This window comes from Trachypithecus francoisi, unplaced genomic scaffold, assembly GCF_009764315.1.
Source record: "Trachypithecus francoisi isolate TF-2019V2 unplaced genomic scaffold, Tfra_2.0 Lachesis_group12, whole genome shotgun sequence".
NCBI classification, from domain to species: Eukaryota; Metazoa; Chordata; class Mammalia; order Primates; family Cercopithecidae; genus Trachypithecus; species Trachypithecus francoisi.
This window is the reverse complement of record NW_022681457.1, coordinates 74012912-74034503: the sequence shown is the minus strand read 5'-3', so window position 1 is coordinate 74034503 and position 21592 is coordinate 74012912.

Here is a 21592-nt window from a genome sequence, read left to right as displayed (position 1 = left end):
TGATCCTGGAAAGTAGAACTCAGGAGAGGATTCTGGAATTAAATCACTAACCAACCAGACAGGAAAAAAATATATCAATTCTGGTAGCAAGTGGTATGCTTTTTGCAACATCACAATTCATAAGACTCCCCTGTGATGGACTGGGCACATATACAAGTAGAAGGAGAATCAAAGGGTATGTCATAGCTCCAGCACTTGAAAGACATGGCAGTGGCAGCTACAGGGGCTATGGAGTTGATGAGTTTTTGTTGTCTGCCACTGAAGCCTTAAAGAAAGAGGATCTGTTGAGCTCAGGTAAGTACACCATCAGCTCAGGGCACTTTATGAAACTTGGGAAGTCTCAGAGGCACCATTTAAAGAGACACTCATCTCCTGCAACTGTAGGGTGGACTGTGCCAAAAATCAGAGCTCAAAATTTTACTGTAAGCATGCTTGAATCATAAAAGAGACTGAATTCACAGCCCCAGTCAGTTAGGCCCCCAGTACAGCAGAAGAAGTAGGACCATGAGACTTGGGATTCAGACTTCAGAACTTTTGACCCGAATATTCTCCTAAGTCTTGTAGGTTGGCATAAGTGTCTTCCTTCCCCTTCAAAGAACAGCCTCCCATTGCCAGGAGCCCATGCAACAGTTCTCGCCTAAAACATATGTCTTCCAAGGTAATGGTTGTTCTCTTGCCTCTCCCTCATCACATCCCACCCTTAGACCAAAAACTATGTGTGGTTTCATCTCAGCATGGCTTGAGGGAAGTGGTGTTTCTTACATGGGACCTAACAGATTACTCACCATCAGAGCTGCAGAAATTAACTAAAATATACCAAGAGGACTGGAAGATTATGTGTGAGAGTATGTCTTGAGGACATTGCATCATGGTGGAGGGAGACTATAAAGGCTAGGCAGGAGATAGTTTATTGAAGTGGGTGCTCCTGTAAGTCACTGCTGTAACTCAAGATTTCACATCCTAACAAGAATGCGCAAAGCCAGTCTTAACACATAGCTAGAATGGTTCCTTAAAGCTTGAAGTACTTTAGAGCTTGGAGTACTGTACAGGCCTACAGTAAATTAGGTAGAAATGCCATAACTATGTTGGCAGAGTATTACAGAAGGGATCAGAGAAGTGGGCATGCTAGAATGGATTTATGGCACAAGACCAAACAGCCACTAAGTTGAGTAAGAGGGCTAGAGAACACTCAGTTTGCTAAATGAATGTGCACTATGGAATAAAGAATGCACTATGAGAAACTCCATGGTGGCTTTCCTCTGTAAGCCAAGTTGATGGTAAAGATGTAACTGTGGAATTGAGCTATCTAATGTAAATAGGAAGATTGATTCTGAAGTGTCAGGGTCCAGGTAGTGACACTTAATCAGAGGCATGGTGTGTGTTATAGGCAGCAAAACTGGAATGCGAAGCAGAGACTCTGACCTTCAGGGATCTGTGGTGATGGCTACTAGAACATGGTGTCTCTAGAGATGAGACAGATGGGCAGCCAACTAGGGTTGACTTACAAACCAAAAAATATAAAAAGCATGGAAGCTGAAGACTGACAACCAGTTGCCACAGTGGAAAATCATAATTCATGGCAATTTGAAGACTTGAGCCTGTTCTCAGCCAGCGTCCATTGATTGGAGAGGTGCCCAAATCCCCTTGAGGAAGGACACCACGATGACTTAGCATGCATATGTAATACATATGAAGCCCTTTCTCAAAAAGCACTATAATCAGTTACCAGACTAATTGTCTACTAGAGAAAGGAGAATAACCCAAGTCTTTTTCTCAGCTTTATTGAGGTGTACTTGACCTCCTGGGCTCAAGTGACCCTCCTTTGGTATATGTATATATTGTGAAACAATTATCACATTCAAGCTAATTAACATATCCATTACCTTACATAGTTACGATTTGTGTGTATATGTATTTGGTGAAACACTTAAGATCAACTCTCTCAGCAAACTTCAAGTGTACAAACCAGTATTATTAACTATAGTCACCATGTTGTACATTAGATCTCCAGAGCGTATTCATCCCGAATAACTGAATCCTAGTACCTTTTGACCAATACCTCCTCATTTCCCCCATCCCTCAGCCCTTGGCAACCACCATGCTACTCTGCTTTTATGAGTTCAATGTTTTTTAGATTCCATATATGAGTGAGAGCATTCTGTGAGTCTGTGTCTGGCTGTTTTCACTTAGCATGATGTCCTCCAAGCTCATCCATGGTGTCCCAAAGGGGAGGATCTCCTTTGTAAAGGCTGAATAATATTCCATTGTATATATCTTCCACATTTTCTTTATCCATTCTTTTCATATCTTGGCTATTGTAAATAATGTTGTAGTGAACATGGGGGTGCCAATATATCTTCAAGATACTACTTTCATCTCTTTTGAGCATATATGTGCCCAGAAGTGGGATTGCTGGAACATATGCTAGCTCTATTTTAATTTTTTGAGGACCTCCATACTATTTTCCGTAATGACTATACCAATTTACAATCCCATCAACTGTGTACATGGGTTTCTGTTTCTCCACATCCTCACCAACACTCATTTTCTTTTGACAATGCCATTTTAACAAGTGTGAGGTGATATCTTGTGCTTTTGATTTGCACTTCCATGATGATTACTGACGTTGTGCACCTTTTCATATGTCTTTTGGGCATTTGTATGTCTTTTAAGAAATGTCTGTTCAATTCCTTAACCCATTTTGAAAAGGGGTCTTTTTTTTTTCTTTTTTCTTTTTTTTTTTTTTTTGCTATTGAGCTGTTTGGATTTCTTATATATTTTGGATATTAACTCCTCATCAGATGTATGACTTGCAAATATATTTTCCCCATTCTGTAGGTTGCCTTTTGGCTCTGTTATTTCCTTTGCTGTGCAGAGCTTTTTCGTTTGATGCAATCCTATGTGTCTCCTTTTGCATTTGTTACCTGTGCTTTTGGTGTCAGAGCCAAGAAAACATTTCCCAGTAATGTAATGTAAAGATGCTTTCTTTCTATGTTTTCTTCTAGTATTTTATGATTTCAGGCTTACATTTAAATATTTAATCCATTCAAACTGATTTTTCTGTGTGGTGTGAGATAAGGATCCAGTTTCATTCTTCTGCATGTGGATACCCAGTTTCCCCAAAATCATGTATTGAAGAGACTGTCTTTCTATTGCTGCTGATGTGAGTAGGCAAAAATAAAATAAAACCAAATTTAAAAGTATGAAGAGACCATTCTTGATCCATTATATGTTCTTGGCACCTTTGTCAAAAATTAGTTGACTATAGATACATGGATTTATTTCTGTACTCTCTATTTTATTTTATTCCATTGGTTTATATGTCTGTTTTTATGCCAGCACCATACTATTGTGAATACTGTAGCTTTGTAATATATTTTGAAATCAGAAGTGTATTGCTCGCCAGCTTTGTTCTTTAAGCTCAAGATTGCTTTGGCTATTTGGGGTTTTATAAAAATTTTAAGACATTGTTTTTCTATTTCTGAAAAGAATGCCATTGGGATTTTGATAGGGATTGAACTGAATCTATAGATCACTTTGGGCAGTATGGACATTTTAGCAATATTAATTCTTCCAATTCATGGACATGAGATGTCTTTTCATCTTTATCTTCTTTAATTTCCTTCATCAATGTTTCATAATTTTTAGTGTACAAGTCTTTCACCTCTTTGGTTAAGCCTATTCTGAAGTATTTTATTCCTTTTGTGGTTATTGAGAATGGGATTGTTTTCTTAATTTTGAATAGTTCATTGTGTATAGAAACACAACAAGTTTTTTTTTCTTTTCTCAACTTCTATTTTAGGTTCAGGGGTTACATGTACAGGTTTGTTACATGGGTAAATTGTGTGTTGCTGGGTTTGGTATCCAAATAATTTCATCACCCAGGAAGCGAGCATAGTACCCAATAGGTAGTTTTTCAACCCTTACCTCCTGTCATCCTCCCCTCTGAAGTAGGTCCCTATTGTTCCCATCTTTGTGTCCATGTGTACTCAATCACAACAGATTTTTGTATGTTGATTTTTTTATCCTACAGTTTTCTAAATTCTTTTAAGTCTAACAGTTGTTTGTTGAGTCTTTAGGATTTTCTACATATATGATCATATCATCTGCAAACAGATAATTGTGCTTCTTTTCTGATTTGAAGACCTATTTCTTTTTTTAATCACTAACTTCTTTTTAATTATTAATTGATTGATTGACTGATTTTTTTACAGATGGGTTCTCGCTATGTTGCCCGCCCTGAACTTGAACTCCTGGGCTCAAGGGATTCTCCTGTCTCAACTTCCCAAGCAGCTGGGACTACAGGTATGTGCCACCAACCTGGCTTATTTTTTATTTTTTAATTGACACATGTAATTGTGCATATTTATGGGATACAATTTGATATTCCAATACATATATATGTTATATAATGATCGAATCAGGGCAGTTAGCACATCCATCATCCATGTATTTATCATTTCTTTGAGGTGAGAACATGCAAAAGCCTGACCTTCTGGCTATTTTGTAATATACAATACCTTACTATTAACCATTGTAACCCTACTGCGCAGTAGAACACTCCTGTCTTATTGTAACTTTGTACTTGTCTCTCAACCTCTCCCCCTTTCCCTCCTCCCCAGTCTCTGGCAACAACTGTTTTGCTCTCTACTTCCATGATTTCTTTTTAAGATTCTACATATGAGTGAGATTGAGCAATATTTGTCTTTCTGTGCCTGGCTTATTTATCTTAACATGATGTCCTTCATGCTCTTCCATGTTCTCACAATTGACAGCATTTCATTCTTTTTATGGCTGAATAATATTCCATTGTGTATATATAACATATTTTCTTTATCCATTCATCCATTGTTGGACACTCAGTTTGATTCCATATCTTGGCTATTGTAAATAGTGCTGCAATAAATATGGGAGTGCAAATATCTCTTCGATGTGCTGATTTCATTTCCTTTGGATGAACTCAGTAATGGGGTTGCTGGATCATAGAGTAGTTCTAGTTTTAATTTTTTGAGGGACCTCCACACTGTGTTCCATAATGGCTGTACTAATTTACAATCCCACCAACTGTGTGCAAGTGTTCTGTTTTATCCACATTGTCACCAACACTTTTTTTTTTTTTCTTTTTTGAGACAGGGTTTCGCTCTGTCCCCCAGGCTGGAGTGCAGTGGCACAATTGTGGTTCACTGCAATATTGACTCTCGGGCTCAAGTGATCCTCTTGCCTCAGCCTCCTGAGTAGCTGGGACTACAGGCATGAGTCACTACACCTGGCCTATGTGTGTCCTTAAAACTAATGTGGGTCTCTTATGGACAGCATATTGTTGGATTTTTAAAATGCTCCAGTCATCTATGTTTTTGATTGGAGAATTCAATCCATTCACATCTAAAGTAATTCTTGATAGATGAGGGCTTACTTTTGCCTTTTTGCTCATTGTATTCTGTTTTGTAGTTTCTGTCTTTCTTCCTCTCTTGCTATCTTCCTTTGTGATTTGATGTGGATTCTTTTTTTGACAGTGGTGTGCCTTAATTCCTTTTTCTTTATCTTTTGTGTATCTACTAGAGGTTTTTTCCCTTGTGCTTACCACGAGGCTTACATAAAGCATCTTATAGTTATAACTGTCTATTTTGAGCTGATAACCACAATCACATATAAAAATATACTCAAGTCTTTTGAGAGTTGTTAGATAACAGGTCTGCACCAGCATTTTTACCAGGAAACCTGTTTCGTCATCATTGCTCCCTTGTTATAGTGAGGTCATAGGAAAGATGATACATGGAGTACTGGCCCAAGTCCATCTTCTACTAGGGGTCCATACTGTGATCATTTCTCTAGTCCTTAGGTACATATTCAAGATAGATATACTTAGTATTGGTTCTCTAAGAAGTAAAAGACCTTATGGGAGAAAAGGTCAAGTAAGAGCCCCTGAAACTTTTCCCCACCCTGGCCAAGAGAGGGAATCAGAAGCAATGCTACATGATGGGTGGAAGTTAATGGGCAGAAATTAATGCCACCCTTAATGATTTAAAGGATGCAAGGGTGGCAATTTTTACTATGTCTCTATTTAACTTGCTATCATATCCCCTGCAAAAGAAATATAAATCAGAGTGAACAATTGTGTACTTCCATAAACTTAACCAACTGGTAGATCCGACTATAACCACTGTGCCAGATATGGTGTCTCTACTAGAATCAATCAACACTTAGTTGTTGCTATTGATAAGGCAAATGTATTCTTTTCATCCCCATTAAAAAGGAAGATCAAAAGCAGGGTACAGTTATTTCACATTCACCTAGTGTGAACAGCAGTACACATTGCTGGGGCTCTGATAATTCTCTTTTCTGTCACAATATAAGCCAAAGGAATTTTGATCATTTTGACATTTCTACAAAACATTATGATGGTCTACTATACTGATGACATATTCATTAGACCTGGTGAACAGAAAGAGTACTTTGGATGCCTTGTATCTTAGTCAGTTTGGGCTGCCATAACAAGATATGATACACTTGGTGGCTTCAACAAAAGGAATGTCTTTCTTACAGTTCTGGAGGCTGGGAAGTTGAAGATCAAGATGCTGGCCAGTCCGGTTCCCTGGTGAGGGCTCTCTTCCTGACTTGCAGAGGGCAAACCTTCTCACTGTGTCCTCAGATGGCAGGGACAGGGAGGAAGAAAAAGAAGAAGTAAGCCCTCTATGTCTCTTTTTATGAGGGCACCAACGCCACCATGAGAATCCTACCCTCATGAGCTCATCTAAACCCAATTATCTCCCAAAGACCCTGTCTCCAAATACCATCACATTAGGGTTAGGGCTTCAACACATGAATTTTGGGAGGACAAATCCAATCCATAGCACCTTGGAAATAAACATGCATGCCATAAAGTTAGAGATTAACCTTACAACGATTGATATGTCTGTCGCATCAATAAGATTTTTCGTAGTCCAGTGGTCTAGGGCATTCCGGGACCTTCCACCACTCCAAGGTAATGGACAAGGTATTGCACCAAGGGATGAAAAGTTTTTACCAAAGGGCACTATAATGGTTTCACTGAACCTAAAGCTATGGACTGTCTTTTGGTCATTTCAGATTCTTTATGCTGGTAAGCCTCCAAGCAAAGAAAGGAGTAATTATATTGGCAAGGTATTAATCCTGATCATCATAAGGAAACAGAAGTGTTGCTGTACAATGAGAACAGGAGGGAATGTGTTTGAAATTTGGTGTCTCTGTGACCAGCGACAATACACAAATGGGCAGTTGCAGCAATCATGGCCTTAAAAGAGCAAGATAACTAGTGGCCCAGATCCCTTTGGGTAGAAGGTCTGGGTAAGTAATCTAGACTAGCAGAAGTTCTGGCTGAGGCTGACACTAAGAGACGTCTAGAATGAAAACAGAAGGGAGTTGATGAATATCAATTACAGCCCCGAAGCGAACTATAGTAGTGGAAACTAATTTTTGTCCCAAGAATCCTCCTTTTGTAAATTTCGTATTAGGGATTATAAATGGCCACCACCTTGGAGAATCAGTGACAGCATACAATGGACTTGATGTAGGAACAGAGTGGATCTGAGCAGTGCAAGAAGATACTGTAGCAAATTCTGTACATACTTCACCTATGTCCTTATGTTTTAAAAATTCTAAAGAACATGGCCAAGTGCAGTGGCTCACACCTGTAATCCCAGCACTTTGGGAGGCTGAGGTGGGCGGATCATCTGAGTTCAGGAGTTCAAGACAAGCCTGGCCAACATGGCGAAACCTCATCTCTACTAAAAATAGAAAAATTAGCCAGGCATGGTGGCACATACCTGTAGTCCCAGCTACTTGTGAAGCTGAGGCAGAAGAATCTGAACCTGGGAGGTGGAGGTTGCAGTGAGCCGAGATTGCACCACTGCACTCCAGCCTAGGCAACAGAGTGAGACTCCATCTCAAAAAAGAAAAAAAAAAAAATTCTAAAGAGCATGTGGCCATATTTTTTCAATCCAATATAATTATTTCTGTCTTTAAATGATGTGTTTTGTCCATTTACTTGTTTGTGGTTTCTTAGATGCTTGAATTTATTTCTAACATCTTATTTGGTGCTTCCTATGTTTCCTCCTTTGTTAATGTTTCTGTTTTCTGTTGCCTTTTACTAGATTGAATGAAGCCTTTTAAATTTCTTATTGTTTTTAAATTGTATACTCCATTTTTTATTTTTATTTTTATTTTTTTTTATTGTTTTTGAGCTAGAGTCTTGCTCTGTTGCCCAGGCTGGAGTGCAGTGGTGTGATCTCAGCTCACTGCAAGTTCCGCCTCCTGGGTTCAAGCAATTCTCCTGTCTCAGCCTCCCTAGTAGCTGGGATTACAGGGGCCTGTCACCACACCTGGGTAATTTTTGTATTTTTAGTAGAGACAGGGTTTCACCATGTAGGCCAGGGTGGTCTCAAACTCCTGACCTCAGGTGATCTGCCTGCCTCGGCCTCCCAAAGTGCTGGGATTACAGGTGTGAGCCACCGTGCCCAGCCTCTATTTTTATTCTTAGAGCTACCATTAAAATTCTTTTCTGTAAGGTTGTGGCTTTTTTTTTTTTTTAACTTATTATAGGTTCGGGGTACATGTGCAGGTTTTTTATACAGGTAAACTCGCGGCACAGTGGTTTGATGTACAGATTATTTCATCACCCAGGTACTCAGCCTACTACCCAATAGTTATTTTTTCTGCTTCTCTCCCTCCTCCTAACCTCTACCCTCTGGTAAGCCCCAGTGTCTGTTGTTTTCCTCTTTATGTCCATGTGGTCTCATCATTTAGCTCCTACTTATAAGTGGTTTTCTATTCCTGAGCTAGTTTGCTAAGGATAATGACCTCCAGGTCCATCCATGTTCCTGCAAAGGACATAATCTTATTCTTTTTATGACTGCATAGTGTTCCAAGGCATATATATACCACATCTTCTTTGCCCAGCCTTCCACTGATGGAAATTTAGGTTGATTCCCTGTATTTGCTATTATGAATAGTGCTGCAATGAGCATACATGTGCAAGTGTCTTTAAAATGGAACAATTTATATTTCTTTGGGTAAATACCCAGTAATGGGATTGCTGGGTCAAATGGTATTTCTGTCTTTAGGTCTTTGAGGAATTGCCACACAGTCTTCCACAATGGTTGAACTAATTTACACAGCCACTAATGGTGCGTAAGTGCTCCCTTTTCTCTACAACCTCACCAGCATCTGTCATTTTTTGACTTTTGAGTAACAGCCATTCTGACTGGTAGAGATATCTCATTGTGGTTTCGATGTACATTTCTCTTTTTTGTTTGTTTGTTTTTTGAGACAGAGTTTCACTCTGTCCCCCAGGCTGGAGTGCAGTGGACTGATCACAGCTCACCGCAACCTTTACCTCCCGGATTCAATAATCCTCCTGTCTCAGCCTCCCGAGTAGCTGGGATCACAGGCACGCACCACCACACCCAGCTAATTTTTGTATTTTTATTAGAGATAGAGTTTCACCATGTTGGCCAGGCTGGTCTCAAACTCCTGGCCTCAAGTGATCCACCTGCCTCGGCCTCCCAAAGTGCTGGGATTACAGACGTGAGCCACCGCACCCAGCCTGATGTGCATGTCTCTAATAATCAGTGATGCTAAGCTTTTTTCATATGATTTTTGGCCATATGTATGTCTTCTTTTGAAAAGTGTTCATGTCCTTTGCCCACTTTTTAATGGGGCTGTTTGGTCTTTGCTTGTAAATTTGTTTAAGTTCCTTATAGATATTAGATCTTTGTCTGATGCTTAGTTTGCAAACATTGTCTCCCTTTCGTAGGTTGTCTGTTTACTCTGTTTATAATTTCCTTTGCTGTACAGAAAGCTCTTTAGTTTAATTATATCCCATTTGTCAATTTTTGCTTTTTTGCAATTGCTTCTGACGTCTTTGTCATGAAATCTTTGCCTGTTCTTATGTCCAGAATGGTACTGCATAGTTTGTTTTCCAAGGTTTATATTGTTTTGGTTTTTACATTTAATTAAAAGATTAAGCCTTTAATCCTTCTTGAGTTAATTTTTGTATATGGTGTAAGGAAGGAGTCCAATTTCAATCTTCTGCATATGGCTAGCAGGTTATACCAGCACCATTTATTGAATAGGAAGTCCTTTCTCCATTGCTTGTTTTTGGCAGGTTTGTAGAAGATCAGATGGTTGGAGGTGTGTGGCCTTATTTCTGGGCTCTCTATTCTGTTCCATTGTCCTATGTGCCTGTTTTTGTACCAGTACCATGCTGTTTTGGTTATTGTAGCCTTGTAGTATAGTTTGAGGTTAGGTAGCATGATGCCTCCAGCTTTGTTCTTTTTTCTTAAAATTGTCTTGGCTATTCATGCTCCTTTTTGGTTCCATATGAATTTTAAAATAGTTTTTTCCAGTTTTCTGAAAAATATCAATAATAGTTTGATAAGAATAGCATTAAATTTGTAAATTTCTTTGGGCAATATAGCCATTTTAATGATATTGATTCTTCCTATGCATGAGCATGGAATGTTTTTCCATTTGTTTGTGTCATCTCTGATTTTTTTGAGCAGTGTTTTGTAGTTCTCATTATAAAGATCTTTTACCTCCCTGGTTAGCTGTAATCCTGGGTATTTTATTCTTTTCATGGCAATTGTAAATGGGAATGCATTCCTGATTTAGCTCTTGGTTTGACTGTTGTTGGTGTATAGAAATGACAGTGATTTTTGTATGTTGATTTTGTATCCTGAAGCTTTGCTGAAGTTTTTTATCAGCTTAAGGAGCTTCTGGGCCAAGACTGTGGAGTTTTCTAGACACAGGATTAGAAACATCTGCAAATAGGGATAGTTTGACTTCCTTCTCTTTCTCTTGCCTGACTGCCCTGGTCAGGACTTCCAATACTATGCTGAATGTAAGTGGTGAGAGAGGACATTCTTGTCTTTTGCCAGTTTTCAAGGGGAATGCTTCTAGCTTTTGCCCATTCAGTATGATGTCAGCTGTGTGTCTGTCATAGATGGCTCTTATTGTTTTGAGGTATATTCCTTCAATACGTAGTTTATTGAGAGTTGTTAACATGAGGGGATGTTGAATTTTATCAAAAGCCTTTTCTGCATCTACAATTTTTAATACATGTATTTGACTTAAGATCTAAAGTTAAAGAATAACTCTACCCTCATTTATATTATACAGCGACTTAAATATTTCACTCCAATCACTTCCTCCATATACATGTTATCATTTTATAATATTTTTGTTCCAACCTTCTATTTATACCACTGAAAATTAATTTTTATTATCACCTTATATAATCAATGCTTATTTAGTAAGCCCAAATTTGTGCATAAATATATGTATAATTTTAAAATTATCATTGTATTGTACATTTATTCCTGAGTTAGATTTCCTTCTTTTGGACGTATATCCTTAGTTGTTCTTTAACCATAGGTCAATTACTGGTAAATATTTAAGTCTTTATCTAAAAAGTTTTCCCCCTTACTCGAGTGTTTCTTTATTTGGGGATACAATTCTAGGTAGACCCTTATTTTCTCTAGCTACTTTGACAATATAATACTGCTGAACAACTGAACACCAGCTTCTACTGTTACTGTTGATAAATCTAAAATTACTCTAATTTTTATTCTCTGTGGCTAATATCTTAATTCTCTCCAGTTATTTCAAGATATTCCATTTGATTTAGGGATTTTTCAGTTTCACTTCAGTATGTATATGTATAGATTTTTAAAATCCTGCTTAAGATATTTTAGCCTTTCTACATCTGAAGATTTATGTCTTTCATGAAATCTGGATAATCCTTATTTGAAATTGCTTTGAGAAATAAAGATGTTCTTTGAAACCAATGAGAACAAAGATACAACATACCAGAATCTCTGGGACACATTTAAAGCAGTGTGTAGAGGGAAATTTATAGCACTAAATGCCCACAAGAGAAAGCAGGAGAGATCTAAAATTGACACTCTAACATCACAATTAAAAGAACTAGAGAGGCAAGAGCAAACACATTCAAAAGCTAGCAGAAGGCAAGAAATAACTAAGATCAGAGCAGAACTGAAGGAGATAGAGACACAAAAAACCCTCCAAAAAATCAATGAATCCAGGAGTTGGTTTTTTGAAAAGATAAACAAAATTGACAGACCGCTAGCTAGACTAATAAAGAAGAAAAGAGAGAAGAATCAAATAGACGCAATAAAAAATGATAAAGGGGATATCACCACCGACCCCACAGAAATACAAACAACCATCAGAGAATACTATAAATGCCTCTACGCAAATCAACTAGAAAATCTAGAAGAAATGGATAATTTCCTGGACACTTACACTCTCCCAAGACTAAACCAGGAAGAAGTTGAATCCCTGAATAGACCAATAGCAGGCTCTGAAATTGAGGCAACAATTAATAGCCTACCCACCAAAAAAGTCCAGGACCAGATGGATTCACAGCTGAATTCTACCAGAGGTACAAGGAGGAGCTGGTACCATTCCTTCTGAAACTATTTCAATCAATAGAAAAAGAGGGAATCCTCCTAACTCTTTTTATGAGGCCAACATCATCCTGATACCAAAGCCTGGCAGAGACACAACAAAAAAAGAGAATTTTAGACCAATATCCCTGATGAACATCGATGCAAAAATTCTCAATAAAATACTGGCAAACCGGATTCAGCAGCACATCAAAAAGCTTATCCACCATGATCAAGTGGGCTTCATCCCTGGGATGCAAGGCTGGTTCAACATTCGCAAATCAATAAACGTAATCCAGCATATAAACAGAACCAAAGACAAGAACCACATAATTATCTCAATAGATGCAGAAAAGGCTTTTGACAAAATTCAACAGCCCTTTATGCTAAAAACGCTCAATAAATTGGTATTGATGGAACGTACCTCAAAATAATAAGAGCTATTTATGACAAACCCACAGCTAATATCATACTGAATGGGCAAAAACTGGAAAAATTCCCTTTGAAAACTGGCACAAGACAGGGATGCCCTCTCTCACCACTCCTATTCAACATAGTGTTGGAAGTTCTGGCTAGGGCAATCAGGCAAGAGAAAGAAATCAAGGGTATCCAGTTAGGAAAAGAAGAAGTCAAATTGTCCCTGTTTGCAGATGACATGATTGTATATTTAGAAAACCCCATCGTCTCAGCCCAAAATCTCCTTAAGCTGATAAGCAACTTCAGCAAAGTCTCAGGATACAAAATTAATGTGCAAAAATCACAAGCATTCTTATACACCAGTAACAGACAAGCAGAGAGCCAAATCAGGAATGAACTTCCATTCACAATTGCTTCAAAGAGAATAAAATACCTAGGAATCCAGCTTACAAGGGATGTCAAGGACCTCTTCAAGGAGAACTACAAACCACTGCTCAGTGAAATCAAAGAGGACACAAACAAATGGAAGAACATACCATGCTCATGGATAGGAAGAATCAATATCGTGAAAATGGCCATACTGCCCAAGGTTATTATAGATTCAATGCCATCCCCATCAAGCTACCAATGAGTTTCTTCACAGAATTGGAAAAAACTGCTTTAAAGTTCATATGGAACCAAAAAAGAGCCCGCATTGCCAAGACAATCCTAAGTCAAAAGGACAAAGCTGGAGGCGTCACGCTACCTGACTTCAAACTATACTACAAGGCTACAGTAACCAAAACAGCATGGTACTGGTACCACAACAGAGATATAGACCAATGGAACAGAACAGAGTCCTCAGAAATAATACCACACATCTACAGCCATCTGATCTTTGACAAACCTGAGAGAAACAAGAAATGGGGAAAGGATTCCCTATTTAATAAATGGTGCTGGGAAAATTGGCTAGCCATAAGTAGAAAGCTGAAACTGGATCCTTTCCTTACCCCTTATACGAAAATTAATTCAAGATGGATTAGAGACTTAAATGTTAGACCTAATACCATAAAAACCCTAGAAGAAAATCTAGGTAGTACCATTCAGGACATAGGCATGGGCAAGGACTTCATGTCTAAAACACCAAAAGCAACGGCAGCAAAAGCAAAAATTGACACATGGGATCTAATTAAACTAAAGAGCTTTTGCACAGCTAAAGAAACTACCATCAGAGTGAACAGGCAACCTACAGAATGGGAAAAAATTTTTGCAACCTACTCATCTGACAAAGGCTAATATCCAGAATCTACAAAGAACTCAAACAAATATACAAGAAAAAAACAAATAACCCCATCAAAAAGTGGGCAAAGGATATGAACAGACATTTCTCAAAAGAAGACATCCATACAGCCAACAGACACATGAAAAAATGCTCATCATCACTCGCCATCAGAGAAATGCAAATCAAAACCACAATGAGATACCATCTCACACCAGTTAGAATGGCAATCATTAAGAAGTCAGGAAACAACAGGTGTTGGAGAGGATGTGGAGAAATAGGAACACTTTTACACTGTTGGTGGGATTGTAAACTAGTTCAACCATTATGGAAAACAGTATGGCGATTCCTCAAGGATCTAGAACTAGATGTACCATATGACCCAGCCATCCCACTACTGGGTATATACCCAAAGGATTATAAATTACTCTACTACAAAGACACATGCACACGTATGTTTATTGCGGCACTATTCACAATAGCAAAGACTTGGAATCAACCCAAATGTCCATCTGTGACAGACTGGATTAAGAAAATGTGGCACATATACACCATGGAATACTATGCAGCCATAAAAAAGGATGAGTTTGCATCCTTTGTAGGGACATGGATGCAGCTGGAAACCATCATTCTTAGCAAACTATCACAAGAAGAGAAAACCAACACCGCATGTTCTCACTCATAGGTGGGAACTGAACAATGAGATCACTTGGACTCGGGAAGGGGAACATCACACACTGGGGCCTATCATGGGGAGGGGGGAGGAGGGAGGGATTGCATGGGGAGTTATACATGATATAAACGTCATGCACATGTACCCTAGAACTTAAAGTATAATAAAAAATAAAAAATAAAAAAATAAAAAAATAAAAAAATAAAAAAATAAAAAAAAAATTAAAAACAAAAAAAAAAAAAAAAAAAAAAAAAAAAAAGAAATTGCTTTGAATATTTTCACTCCCTCCATTCTCTTTATTCTCATCTTCTGGAAATTTTATTAGATGAATGCTGAACTTTCTCTTTCATCCCCTATGTTTCTGAACCCATCTTTTACATTTTCCATCTCTGTATCTATGCATTCGTCTTGGGTAATTTTCTCAGTTTTATCTACCAGGTCACTAATTCTCTCCTAAGCTGTGTTTAATCTCATATTTAGTCTGTTCATGGAGTTTTTAATTTTAATGATTATATTCTTCATTCTAGAAGTTCTATCTGATTCTTTTCTAAGACTGCATTTTTCTGTTTTATAGTGTCTTGTGCTTTCATTATGTTAAGCAGATTCAGGGTTGTTACTAAGGTACAGCTTGGCTTAGCCTGCCTAATTCAGTATGCTTATTTGCATTATCGTATGTCTCCCTACTAGATTATATGCTTATGTGGGTAGAAACACATCTGTGCTTTAATCAAGTGCAGTCATTATTAACTTTTATATTCCAATTATTTCATCTTTGGCCAAGGGGAGCCACTGCTGGCTTCTACATGCTTTTGACCCAGCTCCAGTTACTTTTGTGATAGCATCATTACTTTCTAGTAAGAGAAGGTGTCCCAGACTCATCTTGTATGTTACCAGCCTGTGACCTGGAATCAGTCATTTTTCCAAAGAGCCCTGGTTCCACACAGTACCATGATGAGGGAATATTTAGGACCAAGTTCTGGGTGATAGGAGCACTCATTTCTCCTAAGATGTTTCTAAGCTTTTTCATTGAACACAGTGAAGAAATAGAAATATGTTAATATTTTAAATAGTGAATTTAATTTAATATTTCTAATTCAAAATTAACATTATAGGAGTCTTAGTTAATTCCTTTGATTTCTTAATAGCTTTATGGATGCATAATTTAGACACAGTGAAATTCACTCTTTTTTTTTTTTGATGGAGTCTCACTCTGCCGCCAGGCTGGAGTACGGTGGCACGATCTTGGCTGACTGCAGTCTCCACCTCCCACGTTCAAGCAATTCTCCTGCCTCAGCCTCCCGAGTAGCTGCGCCTACAGGCGCATGCCGCCAAGTCTAGCTAATTTTTTTGTACTTTTAGTAGAGACGGGGTTTCACCATGTTGGCCAGGATGGTCTTGATCTCCTGATCTCATGATCCACCCACCTCGGCCTCCCAAAGTGCTGAGATTACAGGCATGAGCCACTGTGCCTGGCTGAAATTCACTCATTTTTAGGTATACAATTGTGTAACACCAACACCCTAAAATATTTTCTCATGCCCCTTTGCAGTTGATTCCCTCTCCTGACCCTCAACCCCTGGCAACCTCCATCACTTTAGCTTACCTTTTCTAGACTTTTACATAAATGGTATCATATTGTTAAAAAAAACTTATAGGAGGCCTTTCTGGGCGGTGGGGGGGAGGGGGAAGTGGGGCCTCGCTCTGTCACCCAGGCTGGAGTGCAATGGCATGATCACTGCTCACTATAGTCTTGACCTCCCAGGCTCAAGTGATCCATCTGCTTCAACCTCCCCAGTAGCTAGGACTAAGGTGTGCACCACCACATTGGGCTAATTTTCTTATTTTTATTTTTTGTAGATATGCGGTCTTGCTGTGTTGTGCAGGCTGGTCTTGAACTCCTGGGCTCAAGCAATCTTCCCACCTTGACCTCCTAAAGTGCTGGAATTATAGGTGTGAGCCCATGCCCAGCCAGGAGGCCATTGTTTTGGACTAAACTCCTACACTGGGCCCCAACAGACAAGACTAAAACTCAAAATGGAGTAACCCAGGCTCACCAAACCAAAACTGAGCTGTTATGGCCTTTTGAGAAAACAGGAGTGAGAAAGAGCCTAATTGCCCAAACAAGCCAATTTCAACTTTCTATCAGCATGAGAATGAAGTCTCCTGTGTTTTAATCCTTACAACAAAGAGTAACCTGGAGTAACCTGTTGTTAACCCATAGTTATCTTCCCATTGTTCTGTCTGTCTTCCTGTCCCTGACTTACAAAGAAAGTAACTTTGAAATGAACAATACACTTTTTGTTATTTGTTTTGCTTTCTTCAGCCCTTTTACTGTCTATAAAGCCAACATCCTCTGCTTGAGCCACGGGAGCAATTATTCTAGTTTATGGAATAAGTGTTGCCCAATTCTAGAACCTTGATAAAGCCAACCTAGACCTTTAAACTAAATTTGTTGCAACTTTTTTTTTGATAATATGATATGCAGTTTTTGTACCCTCTTAATGCTTTTGAGATTCACACATCTCTGCATCTATTAATATTACGTTCATTTTTATTGCTGGAAGTATAATTCCATTGTATGAGTATACAACAGTTTTTTTTTTCTTTTTTCTTTTTTTTTTTGAGACAGAGTCTCCCTCTGTCATCCAGGCTGGAGTGCAGTGGTGCAATCTCAGTTCACTGCACGCTCCACCTCCCGGGTTCACGCCATTCTCCTGCCTCAGCCTCCCGAGTAGCTGGGACTACAGGCACCCGCCACCATGCCTGGCTAATTTTTTTTGTATTTTCAGTAAAGACAGGGTTTCACCGTGTTATCCAGGATGGTCTTGATCTCCTGACCTCATGATCCACCCATCTCGGCCTCCCAAAGCACTGGGACTACAGGCGTGAGCCACCGCGCCCGGCCACAGCAGTTTCTTTATCCATGATGGACATTTGTGTTGTCCCCAGCTTTTGGCTATTATTAATAAAGCTGCTGTAAACATTCCAGTACAAGTCTTTGTGTGGACATGTGTTTTATTTTTCTCTTGATAAAAACACCTAAGAATGGAATTTTTGGAAAATATCAGAGCATGTTTAATTTTATTAGATATGCCAAGCTGCTTTTCAAAGTAGTCAAACAATTTTGCATTCCCATCAGCATGTATGAAAGTTCTAATTATGCCACAAGCTTGTCATCACTTGGTAGTATCAGACTTTTTCACTTTAATGATTCTAGTGGTTGGGTAATGGTATTCAATTATAGTTTTCATTTGCATTTCCCTGTGAATATCTTTTCTTATGCAACTCTTAATTTTATAATTTTCTCTCGCACTAAAATTATAATTTTATAATTTTCTTTTGCACTGAAAATTATGGTTGCTAATAGCTGTTTGTTTGCATTAATGGATTTATTTCCCTATATCTTTTGCACCACTATTAGTTGCTGGCTGTAAGATTCAATAATTCATGGGAAACAGCAGAGTGAGACAGTGAGGCTTTTGGAGTCTCTACTGACCCTGTACCAACACCTTCAGCTGAGTGATCTTGGACAAGTCCCTTAAGATCTCCAAGCCTGTGTCTCTTATTTTTTAAAGGGAGATTGTTATCATCAATAATAATTGTTATTATTAACTACTGTTCATTAAACACCTTCTAAATTCTAGGCTTTATGCTAAGTGCATTACTTACATAATAAGTATGGTTATGTTATGTAAAGTACTTAGAACAGTGCCTAGAACAGAGTGAGCACTATATTTGTATTATATTTTTAAAATTTATTTTTATTGTAGTAAAATAGTCACAACATAAAATCTACCATTTTAACCATTTTTAAGTGTACAGTTCAGTAGCATTAATTATCCTTACTTTATTGTGCAACCATCATCACCATCCATCTCCTGAACTTTAAGCATCCATACTAAAGCCCTGTACCCATGAAACATCCTCTTTTCCCCTCCCTCCAGCCCCTGACAACCACTGTTCTACTGTATTTATCTATAAATATGACTATTCTACGTACCTCATGTAAGTGTAATAATACATTATTTGTCCTTTTTTGTCTGACTTATTTCACTTAGCATAATACCTTCAAGGTTCATCTATGTTGTAGTATGTATCAGAACCTCATCCCTTTTTAAGGCTGCCTTACTTATTTTCTGCCTGGTTGTTTCATCCATTATCGAAAGTGGGTTACTGAATACTATGACTATTATTGTAGAACATTCTACTATCTTCAATGTTGTTAACTTTTCCTTCATATATTTTGAGGGTCTGTTACTAGGTGTATAAATGTAGTAATCATTATCATCATCATTATTAATCTTGACGACAAACAACAAAAATTTTTTTTTTGAGATGGAGTCTCACTCTGTCACCCAGGCAGGAGTGCAGTGGCATGATCTCAGCTCACTGCAACCTCCACTTCCCGAGTTCAAGCGATTCTTCTGCCTCGGCCTCCCAAGTAGCTGGGACTACAGGCTCGTGCCACCATACCCAGCTAATTTGTGTGATTTTAGTAGAGACGTGATGTCACCACATTGGCCAGGATGGTCTCAAACTCTTGACCTTATGATCTGCCCACCTCGGCCTCCCAAAGTGCTGGGATTATAAGCATGAGCCACCATGCTCAGCCAAAGTAAGACCATTTTTATCCCCATTTTGTATAAGAGGAAAATAATACACAGAGAAAAGAAGTATCTTACCTGAGGTCAACACTTACAATAATATTTTTTTTAAAAAAGAGACTAGGTCTTGCTATGTTGCCCAGGTTGGTTTCAAACTCCTGGCCTACAATGATCCTCTTACCTCAGCTTCCCAATGTGCTGGGATTACAGGAATGAGCCACTACACCTGGCTCATAGTGATAATTTTTTTAAATGCATTTATCATTATTGGAGATAGCTACTGTGTCCATTCTTAACTCTGAATTTGGCAATTAATGGAAATTATTAAGCACTGATCCTGACTTTCCTATTCAAACTGCATATCAAATTATATATAACCTTATAGCCTTGACTGATGAGGAAATATTTATTTCTTGCAAAAGAATTCCAGCTAGAAAGTATTGATGAAATTAGAAAAACACTTTTTTGTAACCCCCTCATGGAATAGTGTTCTAGGTAATAATGAACAATGGATACAAAATACATTTGATGAAAGTTCAGTGGATATTAGTTTCCTATTGCTACTGTAACAAATTACCAGAAAGTATGTGGCTTAAAACAATAATAAAGTAAATGTATTATCTTATAGTTCTGAAGGTTAGCAGTCTAAAGTGCATTTCAATGAGCTGAAATCAAGGTTCACACAGGCTGTGTTCCTAATGCAGGCCTTTCCTAGTCTGTTTTGTGCTGTTGTAACAGAATACCTCAGATTGTCTAATTTATAATGAATAAAAATGTATTGCCTCACAGTTCTGGAGACCGGGAAGTCCAATATCTAGGTGCCAGCACCTGGTAAGGGCCTTCTTGCTGCACCATGGCATGGCAGAAGGCATCACATTGTGGAAGGGCAAAGAGAGGCAGAAGAGGGCCAAACTTGCCCTTTTATAATGGCATTAATCTCACCCATTAGGGCAGAGTCCTCATGGCCTAATCACTCCTTAAAGGTGATTTAATAACAATGGCAATTAAATTTCAACATGAGTCTTGGGGAAGATAACGATTCAAACCATAGCCAGGCCCTAGGAAAGAATCAAAGTCTTTGCCTTTTCCAGGTTCTAGAAGCTGCCTGCATTCCTTGGCTACTTGTCCCCTCCTTTCTTCAATGCCAGCAGTGGAACAGCTTCAAACCTCTCTCTGACTCTGACCCCCTCTAAGCCTCCTTTTTCCACTTTAAAGGACCTTGTGATTAATTGGGTTCACATGTGTTATCCATGATACTCCCATGATAATCTTTTTAAGGTCAGCTGATTAGCAACTTTAATTCCATCTGCAACCTTTATCTTATCTTGCCAAGTAACAACATATTCACAGATTCTAGAGATTAGGACATAAACCTGTCTAGGAGAGGCATTATTGTGCCTGCCACAGTGGGGAACTGGAGACTTATGAGGTGTCAAATTATCAACTCACAGATGAGAGGTTATAAGGTGGAAAATACACCTTAACAGTGAAGGAATCAGACTATCCCCACCTGAACCCACTGGTAGATCTTAACATCTCTAGTGGTGGAACATCAAACATGGCATGCATTCTAATGTTATGTAATATAAATAACATTGCCTGTGAAATATTCTTACCAAGAAAGCTTGACATTACTTTAAACAACCTTTTGGGACTTACAGTTTACCAGAAATACAGGGAATAGTAGAAAAAGTTAAATCATACCATGAAGAAGAAACAATCAGACAAATCCTGAAGACGGGTCGTTCTAGTGGAAAGCTGCCTCTGTTTCCTTAGTAAATCACTGGCATTAAAAAAAAAAAAAAAAAAACAGTTGGGGGCCAGGCGCCGTGGCTCACACCTGTAATACCAGCACTTTGGGAGGCCGAGGTGGGGGCATCACGAGGCCAAGAGCTCGAGACCATCCTGGCCAACGTGGTGACACCCCGTCTCTACTAAAAATGTGAAAAATAGCTGGGCCTGGTAGCGCGCCTGTAGTCCCAGCTACTCGGGAGGCTGAGGCAGAAGAATGGCGTGAACCCGGGGGGGCGGAGCTTGCAGTGAGCTGAGATCGCGCCACTGCCCTCCAGCCTGGGCGACAGAGCGAGACTCCTTCTCAAAAAAAAAAAAAAAAGTTGAGGACTGTTCCAGATGAAATGATACTAATTCCTCCAGGAGCCGACCCTGATACATGGATCCGAGTTTATTTGGGAGGTAC